The sequence below is a fragment of the Macaca nemestrina genome, chromosome 1, assembly GCF_043159975.1.
Source record: "Macaca nemestrina isolate mMacNem1 chromosome 1, mMacNem.hap1, whole genome shotgun sequence".
Lineage (NCBI taxonomy): Eukaryota > Metazoa > Chordata > Mammalia > Primates > Cercopithecidae > Macaca > Macaca nemestrina.
Genome location: NC_092125.1, coordinates 3,677,557 through 3,693,871, shown reverse-complemented (window position 1 = coordinate 3,693,871; position 16,315 = coordinate 3,677,557). Strand labels below are relative to the sequence as shown.

Genomic DNA, 16,315 nt, shown 5'->3' with positions numbered 1-16,315 from the left:
TCATGCCATTGCGCTCCAGCCCGGGCAACAAGACCCAAACTCCATCTCAAACAAACAAACAACTCAACAAAAAAAATCACATTCAAAGCTTAGTGAGGAGAAGAGGCACTAGGAGATACCCCACTGGGATCCTTGAAGAATCATACCCTAAAAATAGATGTGAACCTGAAGCAGACAAGCAATACAAAATCTCAGTGAGCTCAGTCTGGGATTGGTGTAGCTTGATCACTTCCATTCAGGCTGCCCACCAGAGGACTGGGTGAATGATCACTGAAGAAAGATAGGAGTCTCTACATTTCCCATAAGTTGTTTCAATCAAAAATGATCAAGCATACCAAGAAATAGGCCTAAAAGAAAAAAAAATAGGCATTGGAAAAATACCCGTGGTTTACCAGCATTATCAGACATAAATTTCAAAATATCTGTGATTCATATGTTCAGGAAGATAAATGATACAATACAGAATTTCACCAGAAAATTGGAATTCATAAAAAGAACCTGGGGCTGGGCGTGGTGGCTCACACCTGTGTAATCACAGCATTTTAGGAGGCTGAGGTGGGCAGATGGCTTGATCCCAGGAGTTCAAGACCAGCGTAGGCAACATGGTGAAACTCTGCCTCTATACAAAATACAAAAATTAGCCAGGCATGGTGGCACACACCTGTAGTCCCAGCTACTTGGGAGGCTGAGGTGGGAGGATCACCTGAGCCTGGGAGGTCAAGGTTGCAGTGAGTCAACTTCACTTCAGCCTGGGTGACAGAGATCCTGTCTCACAAAAGAGAAAAGAAAAGAAAAGAAAGAGGAAATTCTGGAGCTTAAAAAATGAAATAATGGATATTAAGAACACAACAAGTGGCTCTAATAGCAGGTTAGATTTAGTACAAGACAGAATTAGTGAAATGGAATACAAATCAGTTGAAAATATCCAGAGAGATGCAGGGAGAACAAAAAGGATCAAAACACAGAAAAGAGCAGAAGAGACGTATGGAACACATGTAACATATAATGGAAAGCCCGGAAGAGGGGAAGAGGGGAAGAGGGAATGGGGCAGAAGCAATGTCTTTTTCATTTTCTTTTTAATTGACACATAATAATTGTACATACTTATAGGATAAAAAGTGATGATTTTGGTATAGGTATACAATGCATAATGATCAAATCATGGTAATTAGCATATATATCAACTCAAACATTTATCATGTCTTTGTGTTGTGGACATTCAAAATCTTTTTTTCTAGCTTTTTGAAAACATACAATAAATCATCATTAACCATATTCGCCTGAAAGTGCTGCCGAACACCAGAACTCCTTCCTCCTACTTAGCTATAATTGGGTCTGTAATTTGGTATCTGTTAACGAACCTCTCCCCATCCACCTCTCCTTCCTACCTTTCTCAGCCTCTAACGCCTACAATTCTACTTCAGAACATGATTTAAGAAGCCCTGGCTTGCCCCAACTAGGATGTACACAGAGAAAACCACAGCTGGGGACAATGTAGTAAAACCATTGAAAACAAAAGCCAAGGAGAAAAATGATTACAGCCGTGAGAAAAAAATCGATTATTTTTAAAGGAGCGACAATAAGACAGGAATTCGTTTCTCAACAGAAACAATGGATGCCAAGAGACAATGGGATGTTGTATTCATGAATTGAAAGAATGTGACTGTCAACCTAAAAGTTTACAAACTTAACAAAGATATTCATCAAACATTGAAGTGAAATAAAGACATTTCAGGACAAAAATGGAAAGAATCTATCACCAGTAGACGAACACTGAAAGAAATAGTAAAAGGAAGTATACAGATAAGAAGAAAATGATCCCGGAAATGCAGGAAGGAATGAAAGCTGACAGAAAAGGTCAACATGTGGTTAAGTTGAAATGTATTAAGAATATAAGATGTATTGATGGCTGGATAGAGGGATGGATAAATATGTGATAAAGTAAATGTAGAAAAAATGTTCACGTGCAGAAATGTGGAAAAATTAAAGAATCTGGCTGAAGGGCATATGGGCATTCACCATACAATTCTATTTTTGTGAAATGTTCAGAAAATAAATATGGGGCAAATATCAATGAACATTGACCATATAAAAGAACAAAAATGGGATTTTGTGGGCGCTAAAATATATGTAGCATTAAATGCATGACAAAAATAATACAGGAAGTGAAAGGGGATAAATGGAGTTAAAGTGTAATAAAATTGTAACATCTGTAAGTATTAAAACTCAGAATTTTATTAGACTATAATAAGTGAAGGACACATAATGTAATCTGCAGAGCAACTAGTAAAATAATGCATAAAAGGGAAAATAGAATGAAAAATACATGATTAATCTAAAAGAATTCAAGAAAGAAGAGGAAAGAGAATATAAAATAGGTGGACTAATAGAAAACAACTGTAAGATGGTAGCTATAAATTCAAATATATCTGTAATTGAGTTACATGAAAATTGGCTAAATACTCTAATTAGAAGATAGTTATTGTTAGACTATTTTAAAGACAACAAAATCTAATTAAATACTGCTTGTAAGATACACTTCATAAATTTAAGGACAAAAAGAAGTTGAAGATAAAAGAATGAAAAAAAAAAGATATACCTTGTAAATGCCAACCAAAATAAGCTGGCATAGTTCTAATATCAGAGAAAATAGACTTTTCAAGAATCATCATGAGGTGGGGAGTTCAAGACCAGCCTGACCAACATGGAGAAACCCCATCTCTACTAAAAATACAAAGTTAGCTGGGTGTGGAGGCGCATGTCTGTAATCCCAGCTACTCGGGAGGCTGAGGCAGGAGAATCGCTTGAACCCTGGGGACGGAGGTTGTGGTGAGCCAAGACTGCACCATTGCACTCCAGCCTGGGCAACAAGGGTGAAACTCCATCTAAAAAATAATAAATAAATAAGTATCTTTAATTTATCACTAATGATAAATACCCAAAAATGTGCAGAATTGAAAGAAGAAACCAGTCTGTAATCATAGAAGGAGAGAAGATCTGAATGTCTCAACAATGACACAATTCATTTCCAAGTACAACTGGGACATTAACCAAAATTGACCATATGTTGGCTCATAAAGCAATTCTTAACAAAATTCAAAGGACTAAAATCATTCAGAGTATTTTTTTTTGACCAGAGAGAAATTAAGCTATAAATCAATGACCATAAAAATAGAAAATTAGAAAATCAGAAAATCACCAAATGTTTAGAAATTAAGCAATCTACTTATAAATAACCAATAGGTTAAAGAAGAAATTTCAGTGGATTTCAGACAGTAGTTGGAAATTAAATGATGATGAAAATTTTACACATCAAGCGCCAACTAACCAATCACCCCTGAAGTATGTATTCCTGAAAAAGGCACTCCGAATATTAAATAACTACTCCTATAATGTAAATTAATAACGAATCCACACATTAGTGTACTATGTATACTGAAGCACTGTAATTTATTTATTTGTTTATTTAGAGACAGAGTCTTGCCCTGTTGCCCAGGCTGGAGTGCAATGGCATGATCTCGGCTCACTGCAACCTCCGCCTCCCGGGTTCAAGCAATTCTCCTGCCTCAGCCTCCAGAGTAGCTGGGATTACAGGTGTGCACCACCACACCCGGCTAATTTTTGTATCTTTAGTAGAGACGGGGTTTCACCATGTTGGCCAGGCTAGTCTCGAACTCCTGACCTGGTGATCTGCCCACCTTGGCCTCCCAAAGTGCTGAGATTACAGGTGTGAGCCACCGTGCCCGGCCTGAAGGACTGTATTTTAAAGTAAATTACTGATAGTGTGACAAGAATGGAGATAATTGTAACAATTGTAACACTTCAGGTGAGATTTCCAATTATTAAAAAGCAACACTTAGGTGAAGCTATTTTGAAAACATATTTATTCTATCATATTGTCATTCATCTCAAACTGTATATGTGACTTGCAGTTGATTTTTCAACCATTCAAACATCATTTATGATTATCCATCAAATGGCCATCTTGTTCCGTTTCCCTGCATATCTCCTTTCTGTGTAGAAGTCTTCCTTCTGGGAGCGGAGGGAGGTAGGTGGGATGAGAGCCTGGTCTGCCACACTTTATATTCCAGTATTTTTAACCCAGTTTGCTTTAGTGTGGTCAGAGAAGCTGGAAATCGAATCAGAGACCTCAGGGGCAACTCAGATAAGTCAGCCTGGATGCGAAGGTTACCAGTCTCGGCTCCGTGTGTTTTATTAGAAGCTAGTGGAATGTTATCCTTGACTCTGCCAGCAAAAATCTTCACCTGAGAGGCAACTGGGTTAAGGAAGAACATGCTGAAAATAGAAATTATGAACCGTAGCCGAAAACTGTTTATCCACAGCAACCACCAGAAGAAGTGAGGGGTGGGAGAGAGCGCAGCAGTTGGCAATCAGAGCGTGCATATAAGCAAACGGATCATTTCTTCCAAGCTGTGTCTGAGGGCACTCAGTCATGTATACTGAGCTTTCTTCCTGAAAAGATAGTTTAAATCTATGTGGATTGTGAAGTTGTCTTCCTTTCCATAATATGGTCATTAACATTTCACTTTCTTTTAGCCAGGAACTTTCAATAATTTAACAGCTGCTCTTCCAGGCTGCCGTGAGAAAGGCCAGTCTCCACCCACTGCCTCCTGGTTTTGTCCTTCCAGGTACAGAATCTGAGAGGAACTGGGGAGAAGGGGAGGCAATGAGGCTAGTCTCCTCTCACTCCTCTTTCTTCCCTGCCTGTGTTTCTTTGATGGGTTCACATTCTTCTTCTTGCATCAGATGGCAAATGCAGTCGAGGAACCGGTGAGGAAAATGGGAAGGGGTGTGTGTGTGTGTGTGTTAGAAGGGAAGAGGAAAATTAACAAGTGTTCTTTAAGAAAAGCAGACACAGTTACATTCATGAGGCAGCCGGTTGCCAGACTAGTATGAGTCCTGAAGGAACAACTTGGATTGCATTTTTTATCGGTTTTTATCTAGACAAAAATCTCTTTTATTTCAGTGATGCCAAGCAGCTCATGTTACCTTTGTCCAAAGAGAAAGATGTATGGGAGCTTCAAAATCAGGACAATTCTCAATGTCCTTGGCATTGACTAATATTAAAAATGTAAGAGAACACTAGAATAATAGTGAAGTGTGTGTGTGTGTGTGTGTGTGTGTGTGTGTGTGTGTGTGTGTGTGGTTTCCTTTCCTGGAGAGGGTCATCCTTTACAAATATAACCTAGATTAATCCAACATCATGATAGTCTGAAGAGGTTAAATAAATCAGCCCAGATACACAGGTATTTGAGCCAAGGCTACATGGTAAGTCTAGGGGTAAAGCCAAATAGAGGTAGAGTCCCTAATTCATAGCTAACCTGCACTGCCATAGTCTATTGGAGTGAGGTAGAAATTATAATCTGATTTTATTATTCCAGGACAGGTAAACTTGGCTGAGGACACACAGCTTGGAACCCTAGCCCACAGATAAATAGACAACTTTATATAGTATAATTTGAGTAAGCCAAAAAGTTTCCACTTACATATTTTCTAGACCTCTACTTTAGAGTAATCTGAGGGGGATAGAGAGGCAAAGTGAGCAGCATTTCTTCAGAAATCACGTTGTCTGGAAAGAGCTCAGTAGCACACATGGCTCTCTGTTAGCCAATTGCTGGGCCTGGGCCTGGAGGGCCATAGAGCTGGACAGAGGCCTTGTTTCATTTGATTTGGCTTCTGCTTGTGGTATTCCGGCTGGTAGGTCTGATGCCTGGTAAAGTGCTAAAGCAGTCATGGGTGCGAGGTACACAGTGTGGAACGTGTCAAAGGGCCATTTTCCTAAGGGAGATATTCTCCCCTTCTAGGAATTTGCTGAGCGGAAGCGTTTCCTTCCTGCCTGTTCTCTGACTTGCAATGCGTGCTTTGTTTTAGGCTGGATAGCTATACATCATCAATGAGATTATAGACAGTCCCTGTGCTTGCTAAGAACAGTGGGAGTTTTAGGACTACTGCGTCTTAGATATTCATTTTCTAAGCCCCCAAGTGTAGAGCATCCAAAGCTATTCCTTCCAGCTCTGAAATTTCTTCGAGAGAAAGTTGTCAACTTTCCTTAGAGGAAAAAGGAAGCCATTTCATCAGGGCACTGACCTCATTCCTGCGAGCTTGGCTGGCTGAGCCCTGGGAGTGACACCTGTCCCAGTCTTCGGCTTTAGCAAGTGATCGATTTGAAGAAATAGTATTGGTCATTTAACCCACAAACTGATTCTGAAATAAGACTCATTTGTAATAAATACATCTCACACTGAGGACCGAATTCTTCAACACACATTCCAAGTTTTCTCGATTAGAAAAAATACAGTACTTTGTAAAGTATAAAATTCATAACTCTGTATAACCCAAACAATAGGTTGAAACCTGGGTTTGTTGTAAGTAATATATTAATAACACCTGGTGTAATACCTGTTAACATGCTCGGTGCCTGAAGCAAATTGGCAAGCGTTTCCTCTCCTTTTGCCAATAACTTGTCAGAAACTGAATTAGAGTTCCTTCCAAACTCTCAGAAGAACATCCAAGGCAAGACAGCTTATGTAGCTCTCTAACTTCACCAGGGCGAGGGCTGGGCGCCGGCCAACTAGAGAAGCCACAGCTGAATTAGAGGAGGAATTCCGAGGAGCTGGGCAGGGGCCTCTTGATGGCAAGATGCTGAATGGGATAAGAATGTGATGAATTAATTGATTTGTATCTTATACAAGAGTTGCAGTAAGGATGGTGAAATTCATTTCCTTCCATAGATCCTGCCCCTTTCTTGGTAAGTCTGTGAGCAGCGTTGCCAGAGCTGCCTAAAACGCCACCTCCCTTCCCTGACAATCAAAGAGGAATCTTTTGAGGCAGCCTGAGTGCTAATGATGAACTCAGGCTTCGTTAAAAGCAAGACCACCTACTATGCGTATGTGATGTGTTAAGGACTTTCAGATGCATGATTTTAAACATTCTGGCCATCCTGTGAGGTCAGTACCATTATTATCCCCATTTCGTGGACCGAACAGTCATTTAGAGAACTTCAGTAATTTACACGAGGCAATCTGGTGTGAAAAGTTTGAGAGAGGAGACTGCAGCCCGACCACCCGGGTCCAGATCTTGGCCTTGCCACTTACGAGCTATGTGACCTTCAGAAAAGGTCTTAACTTCTTTGTGTTTCAATTTCCTTATCTGTAGACTAAGGATAATAGTGTCGTGGATGTCACAGTTGTCATGAGGGTTAAATAAGTTGATATAGGCCGGGCGCGGTGGCTCAAGCCTGTAATCCCAGCACTTTGGGAGGCTGAGGCAGGCGGATCACGAGGTCAGGAGATCGAGACCATCCTGGCTAACACGGTGAAACCCCGTCTCTACTAAAAAATACAAAAAACTAGCTTTGCGAGCTGGCGGGCGCCTGTAGTCCCAGCTACACGGGAGGCTGAGGCAGGAGAATGGCGTGAACCTGGGAGGCGGAGCTTGCAGTGAGCTGAGATCCGGCCACTGCACTCCAGCCCAGGCGACAGAGCAAGACTCCGTCTCAAAAAAAAGAAAAAAAAATAAGTTGATGTATAGACAGCTCCGAGAACCTGGCCTGGCATAAGGACTAGCTACTTAACTTGTTTTTACTGTGTGAGAGATTTGAACCCAGTTTAGTTTGATGCTAGGGTCAGAGTTCTTTGTCATCTGTTCTTAAGAAGCCAGTGGGATGAACGTCTTCTTTCTCTTACATTTACAAAGAGATGATAAGCCTGCTTTAGAAGAGGTATCACGCCTGCAGAGGTATCACAGAGATTAGTTTTTATCCGCAGAGCACTTTTTAAATGGAGGATAATTGCTACACTGGGCTAGTGTGGTAGTAAGAATTCATATCAGAATTAGACTTTGTGACCGAAAGTATAAACAAATGCATGTTTGCTAAGACTAGCCACATATTTAGAGGCATATAGCAGTCTGAAATAATTCTATTCCTTTATCAACACACAGACGGAGGATTGTTGAGCCTTTTGCTAAATTTGGCTCTGCTGCACTTCCGTCTTTAGAACTAGGCAATTGCTTCATCATGCCCATATTGTGCTGGCCTGATATTTTGGTAACTACGGCACTGCCGCACATTGATGGAACACCAGCTGTACGTCTATAGAATACTCTGAGAACTTGGCCGTTCACCACCCGAAGTTTTCATACAAACCAACGAAGGCGGCACATACTTCAGATGAGACAGGCACCAGACCTGTAGTATAGGTGGACAGATAAGTAGATTTTGCTTTTCTGATAAAAAAGGAATCTTGTCTGTTGTTTTAGAACTACTTGATATGGACGGTGAGTGCAGCACGATTTCTTCCAACCGCAGATTTAATGAAGACCTAGATACAACATTACATACTTTGTTACATCTTTTTGAGAATGAGTTGGAGTGAGGAGATGTTATGTTTAAAAAGAAGAGGCAGGCTGGGCAGGGTGGCTCATGGCTGTAATCCCAGCACTTTGGGAGGCCGAGGTGGGTGGATCATGAGGTCAGGAGTTCAAGACCAGCCTAACCAACATGGTGAAACCCTATCTCTACTAAAAATAGAAAAATTAGCCGGCTGTAGTGGCGCACGCCTATAATCCCAGAAACTCGGGAGGCTGAGGCAGGAGAATTGCTTGAACCCAGGAGGTGGAGGTTGCAGTGAGCTGAGATCGTGCCACTGCACTTCAGCCTGGCAACAGAGAGAGCAAGACTCTGTCTCAAAAAAAAAAAAAAGAAGAAGAAGAAGAAGAAGAAGAAGAGGAAGAGGCAACAATTATCTTGGCAAACCATGACTAGTTTAGACTATAAGCTCAGTGAAGATCAAAACTAGGTTGTTCTTGTTTCAGGCACTATCTGTATGTTTTTGTTGAATGAATGAATGAAAATAATAGTTATGATTATAGATATTCTCTAAGTATGAAGAAAATGACTCTGGATAAGTAAAGGCACATAAAATGGTAGGAGGGTTAAAGAGCATCCGTGGGTACCAACTGTTTTGTCATGAGACGGGGCTATCTCTGAAAACTTTCTGTATTAATTGGAAAAGAAGCTTATGGGAACTTTTTTTTTTTTCTTTTTGAGACGGAGTTTCACTCTTGTCACCCAGACTAGAGTGCAGTGGCACGATCTCGGCTCACTGCAACCTCTGCCTCCCGGATCCAAGCGATTCTCCTGCCTCAGCCTCCCGAGTAGCTGGGATTACAGGCGCTGCCACCACCCCGGCTAATTTTGTATTTTTAGTAGAGACGGAGTTTCTCCATGTTGATCAGGCTGGTCTTGAACTCCTGACCTCAGGTGATCTGCCTGCCTCGGCCTCCCAAAGTGTTGGGATTACAAGCATGAGCCACCGCGCCCGGCCATGGTGAACTTTTAAATGGCACATAACATTTCCTGATTTGTCTTTTAAAAGTTACATCTAGATTTTCATGTATCATTTTTCTCATAAGGATAGCTAATTAATATATAGATTTTAGGTATAGATTTTCACATTTCATGTACATAACATGAATTAAATGATTTACATGAAGTGCCAAGCTTCTTTTGGGTAGTGCCTACCACCCTGTATATACCTCATGCCAAATGAGTTTTTAAGATATTAGCATGTCCCACATGCACCATTTACATTCTTGAAAGTACTTCCTTTGTTCCATGAAGATCTAACTAAATTTTAAAGGTATTTGACCTTTTATTTTTTGAAAAAATGTTTGATGTTCTGACTATTTGCAACAAAAGAGCTCTGTTCTCAAATGTCCTGTATGGAGAGAATTTCTCGGTTCTTTTGAGAGGGATAAAAACCCTCTCTTAAGTCTATGAGACTAAAGATCAAGGGCATCCCAGCACCACGTATCTGAAGGATAATGACTGTCCGTATGGGAGAGCTGGGTGGTGATGGGCGTGTTGGAAGCACCGGCTGGACCCATGGACTTGGAGCTAGAACTTGGTTTTGCTCTCGGCGTTGCCGCAGGGTGGCTGTCTGGCCTTATGCAAGTTTTGAGTTTCAGTCTCTTCTGTAAGGATCTGGTGGCTTTTCCAAAGCCAACCCATCTGTGCTATGGGATTTGATTCCACATGACTCCAGCTACCCCGGTAGGCCTTTCGCAGGCGTTGGTCAGAGCCATGATCCGAAGGCTCTCTGTAGAAGGTTGTTCTCTCCTGAGAGCTCTGGTGCTGCCAGCACCAGGGTTTCCTAAGGGAGGAACCTGGTCCTGCTGCGGTCGTTTTCGTATCCCCTAGGGGCTGCTGAGTAAAGTACTACTTCCCAAGCTTTCTGTCATGTCTTCTCTGCACATTTTCGGAGTAGAGCGGGTGAGGGCAAGGCCAGGAGGTCAGTGCCGCAGTGTGGGAAGAGAGGAGGCCCTGGGCCCCTGTTCTGTGTAGGGAGCTTTACATCACACGTTGCTCTCTCCATCTCCCCAGGGCTCAGATGGCTCCATTCTAGAGCTTCTCCTCCAACCCCTTCCCACCTTCCATCCCCAAAAGTTTCCTCTCTCCTTCTTTGTCTCTCTCTCTCTTTCTCTGTCCTTCCTTCCTTCCCTCCTTCTTCCCTCCCTCCCTTCCTTCCCCTCCTCCCTCCTTCCCTCCCTCCCTTCGTGTTTTCCTTTCTTCCTTCTTTCTTTTTCTTTTCTTTCTTTCTTTTTTTTTTTTTTTGATACAGGGTCTTGCTCTGTTGCCCAGGCTGAAGTGCCACCCCTTCGTCGCCTAGTGGTACAAACACTGCTCACTGCAGTCTCGACCTCCCGGGCTCAAGCAATCTTCCTGCCTCAGTATCCCAAGTAGATGGGACTGCAGGTCCACGCTACCACTCCCAGCTAGATTTTCAATTTTTTTGTACAGATAGTGTCTCACTATGTTGTCCAGGCTGGTCTTGGACTCCTTGCCTCAAGTGATCCTCCCACCTTGGCCTCCTGAAGTGCTGGGATTGCAGGTGTAAGCCACTGTGCCCAGCCTCTCTGCTCTTTCCCTTCCTTCTCTTCTCAGTTAAAATTGTAGCTGTGGTCAGGGCCGGCTCCATCTCCTCATAGAAAACAGGGAGCAAGGCTACAAAAGAAATGGTGAGATTTTAATGAATTTTAAATGAATAAATCCCTAATTTCCTATGGAATGACAAACTAAATGATGGTTTGTAGTTGGAAAATTAAGCAGTAAAGTACTTTTTTTTTTGTTTGTTTGAGAGAGAGTCTCGCTGTGGCACCCAGGCTGGAGTGGCACAACCTTGGCTCACCACAACCTCTGCCTTGGCTCACCACAACCTCTGCCTCCCAGGTTCAAGTGATTCTCCTGCCTCAGCCTCCCTCCCAAGTAGCTGGGATTACAGGCACGTGCCACCATGCCTGGCTAATTTTTGTATTTTTAGAGACAGGGTTTCACCATGTTGGCCAGGCTGTTCTCCTGACCTCAGGTGATTTGCCCACCCCGGCCTCCCAAAGTACTGGGATTACAGATGTGAGCCACTGCGCCTGACAAATTTTTTTTAAATAAGTCTATAATAGGTGTACACAAGACCTGACTATTCCAGATAGTGTCAGGTGTATAGTTTTCTTATTAGCAGACTTGAGATCTATATTTATAGACAATTGAAGTTTTAAAGATGTAAATCATTCATTCATTCATTCTTTCTTTTGAGAGGGAGTCTCGCTCTGTCACCCAGGCTGGAGAGCAGTGGCACAATCTTGGCTCATTGCAACCCCTACCTCCCAGGTTCAGTGATTCTCCTGCCTCAGCCTCCCAAGTAGCTGGGATTACAGGTGCCTGCCACCGCGCACTGCTGGTTTTTATATTTGTAGTAGAGATGGGGTTTCACCATGTTGGCCAGGCTGGTCTTGAACTCCTGACCTCAGGTGATCCACCCACCTCAGCCTCCCAAAGTTCTGGGATTACAGGTCTGAGCCACTGCGGCTCATACATAAAGCATTATGTACAACTGTCATTATATACTGTAATGTACCTGCATTCCTTTTGTCTGAACAATATGGATTTTAGAGATAATTGCCAAATATAAACACTACTAAAATGTGTAGATTTGGTGGTGCAGCACATAAAGGAGCACAAATTTTACAAATTTCTTTTTAACCATCTCTGCATTGTATTTTCAGAATATGGATGATTCATTTTAATCCTGGTGTCTTTAAATGATTAAGGATTTTCATACATTTGGTATTTCCCACAGGGAAATTCTAAGGTAATTTGGGTATGATTTGTTTAGAGTTTTTCGTTATTTATAACAATTTAGTAACCATTAGACTTACTTTCTTGCATATGAATATATATATATTTTTACATAAAGTGTTTCCATCGAGTTTTAGCTGCTTATATGTTCTTTTTAACCGTTACTTGGAATGGTATTTTCCTATACGCGGGGAATAAAGAAACTACTTCTGTCTCTCGGGTATATTAACAGAGACAGTGGGACCTAATTTCTTATGTCCCTCAGTTAGCCTTTGTCACAGACACTCCTGTGTTTGGGGGCCAGGAGGGAAGAGATCATTGCAAACTTCAACCATGGAATTTGATTCATTTAACTGAAACTTTTTATTTTACTTTACCCATCTTAAGTCCTCCTGATAGCCCTGTAAAGTAATAAATTGTCCAAACCCCTTCAGGAAACTATTCTTAATTCCATCATCATTTATAGTTCCCTATCTGTCCAATAAACCAGGATTTAGCCTTAAAGCCATCGCTCTCTTAATCTATATTATGATCTTGTCTTTATATATGAGTTGATTTGTTTTTCAAATTAGTGGATGGCCTTAGGTACCATTTTGTTATTCTGCTTGTTTGTGTTTTCTGAAGACAGTCAGAGCATCATAGAATATTACAGAGGGAGGGGTCTATGGGATCATCAGAACCAGTGCTTTTCCAAAATATTTTAATTGCAAACCCCTTATTTGAAGTGAATTTTTTTGTTTGTTTTGAGACGAAATTTCCCTCTTGTTGCCCAGGCTGGAGTGCAATGGCACAATCTCGGCTCACTGCAACCTCTGCCTCCCGGGTTCAAGCGATTCTCCTGCCTCAGCCTCCCAAGTAGCTGGGACTACAGGCCTGTAATTACACTTGGCTAATTTTTTTTGTATTTAGTAGAGATGGGGTTTCACCATGTTGACCAGGCTGGTCTTGAACTCCTGACCTCAGGTGATCCACCCACCTTGGCCTCCTAAGGTGCTGGGATTACAGGTGTGAGCCACCGTGCCCAGCCTGAAGTGAAATCTTGCGAGACCGTCAGTACTGGTCGGGGGAGGGTTGACTTCCTTATACCTCCCAGGAGGCCCGAGAGCTCCATTGCCTCTAATTCCCTCTAGATGAGAGAACTGAGACCTCTAGAGATAAAATTAGCTGCCCAACATTTTGGCGAGGGAAGAAGAGTCCATTTTTGTTGCTAAGAAGCTTTGAAATTAGCAGAGGTTCACGTATATGGAGATTGCTGGTAGTAAGTCTGGAAACAGAGCCGAAGATTGTAGGTTGGGTTCCCTGGAAGCCAGCACTCAGGTGGAGCTGGGCATGCAGGATGTTTACTGGAAATCCACACCTGTAGAAACCAGGAGGACGCAGGATTGTGCCGAGGAAAAAGTCAAACCGCCAAACAGGCTAACAAAGCCTTGGCCAGCCCCACAGGGAAGCGCTGGAGCGTAAATGGCCTGTGCTTGTGTCATGCGCTGGACTTGATGGCTGGGCCTTTATACCCTCACTGCCCTCCAAAGACTGCTTTACACACTCACAGTCTTTGGATGTGAACCACTGTGGGAAGGCCAGGCCCTGGGCCTTCTGCAGCCCTCTGTGGCTTTCTTCAGTGGAAGCAAATCCTGAAGGAGCTGTCAGCTAGAGGCCAACTGCCCACAGCCGGGGCAACAAGTCCTCCCTTGAAGCAAGATCTAGAAGGCACATCTCCATGTCCCCTCCACGTGACCCCGGGATCGTTGAACACGAGAGACAGTGGAGAGGAGAGTCCTGGGGGGCAGCCTTCCCAGCCAGGCCACCCCAAACTTCTGGTTAGGGATTCCCAGCTTCACAGCACTATGCATACTGCTTGCCAACCGATGTTTGGACAAGTAGGTTGTTCCTTGAGATGGCTTTCTCTTGTGTTTCAAGATGGATTCCTGTTGGTATCTTTCATTTCCACCTCTGTTTCACCAAGTTTAGTGACCATTTTCATACGCTGGGGCTTAATGCGGTGCGGTGGAAAGTGTAGCAGATTGAATGTGGAAGATCGGGTTCCAGATCTCGTCCAGGAAGTTAGTAGCTGTGTGACCAAGAGCAAGTCATTCAGCTTTTCTGAAACACTGAGCAAGTGTTTCAACACCAAGTGATGAAACACTTTAAAAACTATGAAAACAGTATTTGAAATGCCCCTCAAATGCTGGTGTTTCCCCAAGGATGTTCCAGACCCTTCGCCATTTCATTCATTCATTCATTCATTCATTCATTCATTCATTCATCTATTCAATGATTAGTGTGATGCCTAACTTTTTTGTTGTGGTTTTTTTTTGAGATGGAGTCTTGCTCTGTCGCCCAGGCTGGAGTGTAGTGGCACGATCTCGGCTCACTGCAAGCTCCGCCTCCCGGGTTCATGCCATTCTCCTGCCTCAGCCTCCCAAGCAGCTGGGACTACAGGCGCCGCCACCTCGCCTGGCTAATTTTTTGTATTTTTAGTAGAGATGGGGTTTCACCATGTTAGCCAGGATGGTCTCGATCTCCTGACCTCGTGATCCACCCGCCTCGGCCTCCCAAAGTGCTGTGTGATCCCTAACTTTTAATCTATAATTCCTCTAATCTTTTTTTAAGGCAAGTAGATGGGTGATTTGTTTTCTGCTAATTATTTTGGTATCTTTCATTTCCAACTCTGTTCCACCAAATTTAGTGACCATTTTCTTACATTGGGGCTTAATGTGGTAGTCCTTCTCCAGAAGTGACTACATTTGGTTTTACTTTGAGCCGTTTATCTCTGTTTAGGCAATTTCTTTGTCACCATTAATGGAAGTGGGGCACCTTTCTGAGTCCCAAATGTATCAGTTTATCAAAAACCACATCTGCGGTGCTGCACCTTGTACTGAATTCACCTCAGTCTGGTACTTTCTTTGCCTTTTGTCTTGTTTACCTCCTTGTTAGATTAGTTCCTTGTAACGTTTTCTCTTCATTCTCCACTAAGTCCTAACTCTCTAGACTAAATCTCAATAAAGAAACATTTAAAGTGATACTGTGAAGTGTATCATGCATGAAAATAGCGTGTGAAATGGAGGCAGATGTTCAGTTTAAAGACCAATTGTAGAGCAAATGTCTATGTACCAGCTCCTCAGGTCAAGAAATCCTCTTGTGATAGATTTAGCCATTTAGTTAGTGCACACGGAGTAGCTACTTTAGCCAGAATTTGGGGACGTGTAGTGATGACTGAGAGATCATCTAGTCTACATAAAACAGCTCATCATCCTAGAATGAGAAAGAGAGAAACCAGCCAATAAAGAAGGGCAGTGTGTAGAGGTACTTACAATGAGAAATACAAACAAGATGTGATTGGAGCCATTCCCTCTGCCTGGGAGAGTTAGGAAAGTTTCCAAGAGGATGAGACTTTTGAGCTGGGTTTTAAGGGATGGTTTGCCTGGAGATGAGCGTTCTGGGTTAAGGGAACGGGATAGCACATGTAGTCCCAGAGCTATAAAAGCACTGCCCTTTGAGAAAGCGGCAGGTCATTCCTTCTCTCGTTTCAGTGATTCTTCTCCCTCCTCACTCCCCTCTCACCATTCTGACTATTCGCCTTCAGTTTACTTTCAACTCTCGCATCCTCCATAAATGTTGGCATTCCCATAGGTGTTCTGTTAGGATCTCTTCTCACGTCATTCACTTTTCATCCATTCATTTGCTCAATATCAATGAAGCAGTGGGTCTCCAGAAACTCCCACCTGCAGGAGAACGATCTGTGGAGCTTGGTAAAATGCAGACGGTCCCACCAGCTCAATCAGAATCTTTGGGGTAAGGTCCAGGTATCTCTAGTGCAGATGACTGGGACTCCACATGGAGAAACACAGGTGAACGGAGTCCTCATAAAGAGAGGGAGGGTTGGAGAGACCACTCAGGAATCAGTCACAGGCAACCTTGTGCTTCCTGCCACCATGGCTGCCCCTCCCAGCCTGCCTCACCTGTGCCTTTCTCCCTTCTCCCTTCCTGCCTTCAGCTTCTCTGTTGCTTCTTTTTCCTTAAACATCTTCACCAGTTCCCGTGCTATTACAGAGCCCCGTCTGTGGGTCTCACGCCTCTGATCCATGCCACACCCTCCCGTGGGCATCATCTGGGCTTTGGCTGGATCTGTGGAGGGACCTGGGTTGCAGTGCCATGAACGAT

General features: G+C 42.9%; 1 protein-coding gene across 7 annotated transcripts in view; it reads left to right on the top strand.

The window, feature by feature from the left end:
• LOC105474699 (kinesin family member 26B) overlaps positions 1-16,315 on the top strand; it is a 568,793-nt gene that overhangs the window by 337,716 nt on the left and 214,762 nt on the right. The gene's annotated exons all lie outside the window — the stretch shown is intronic.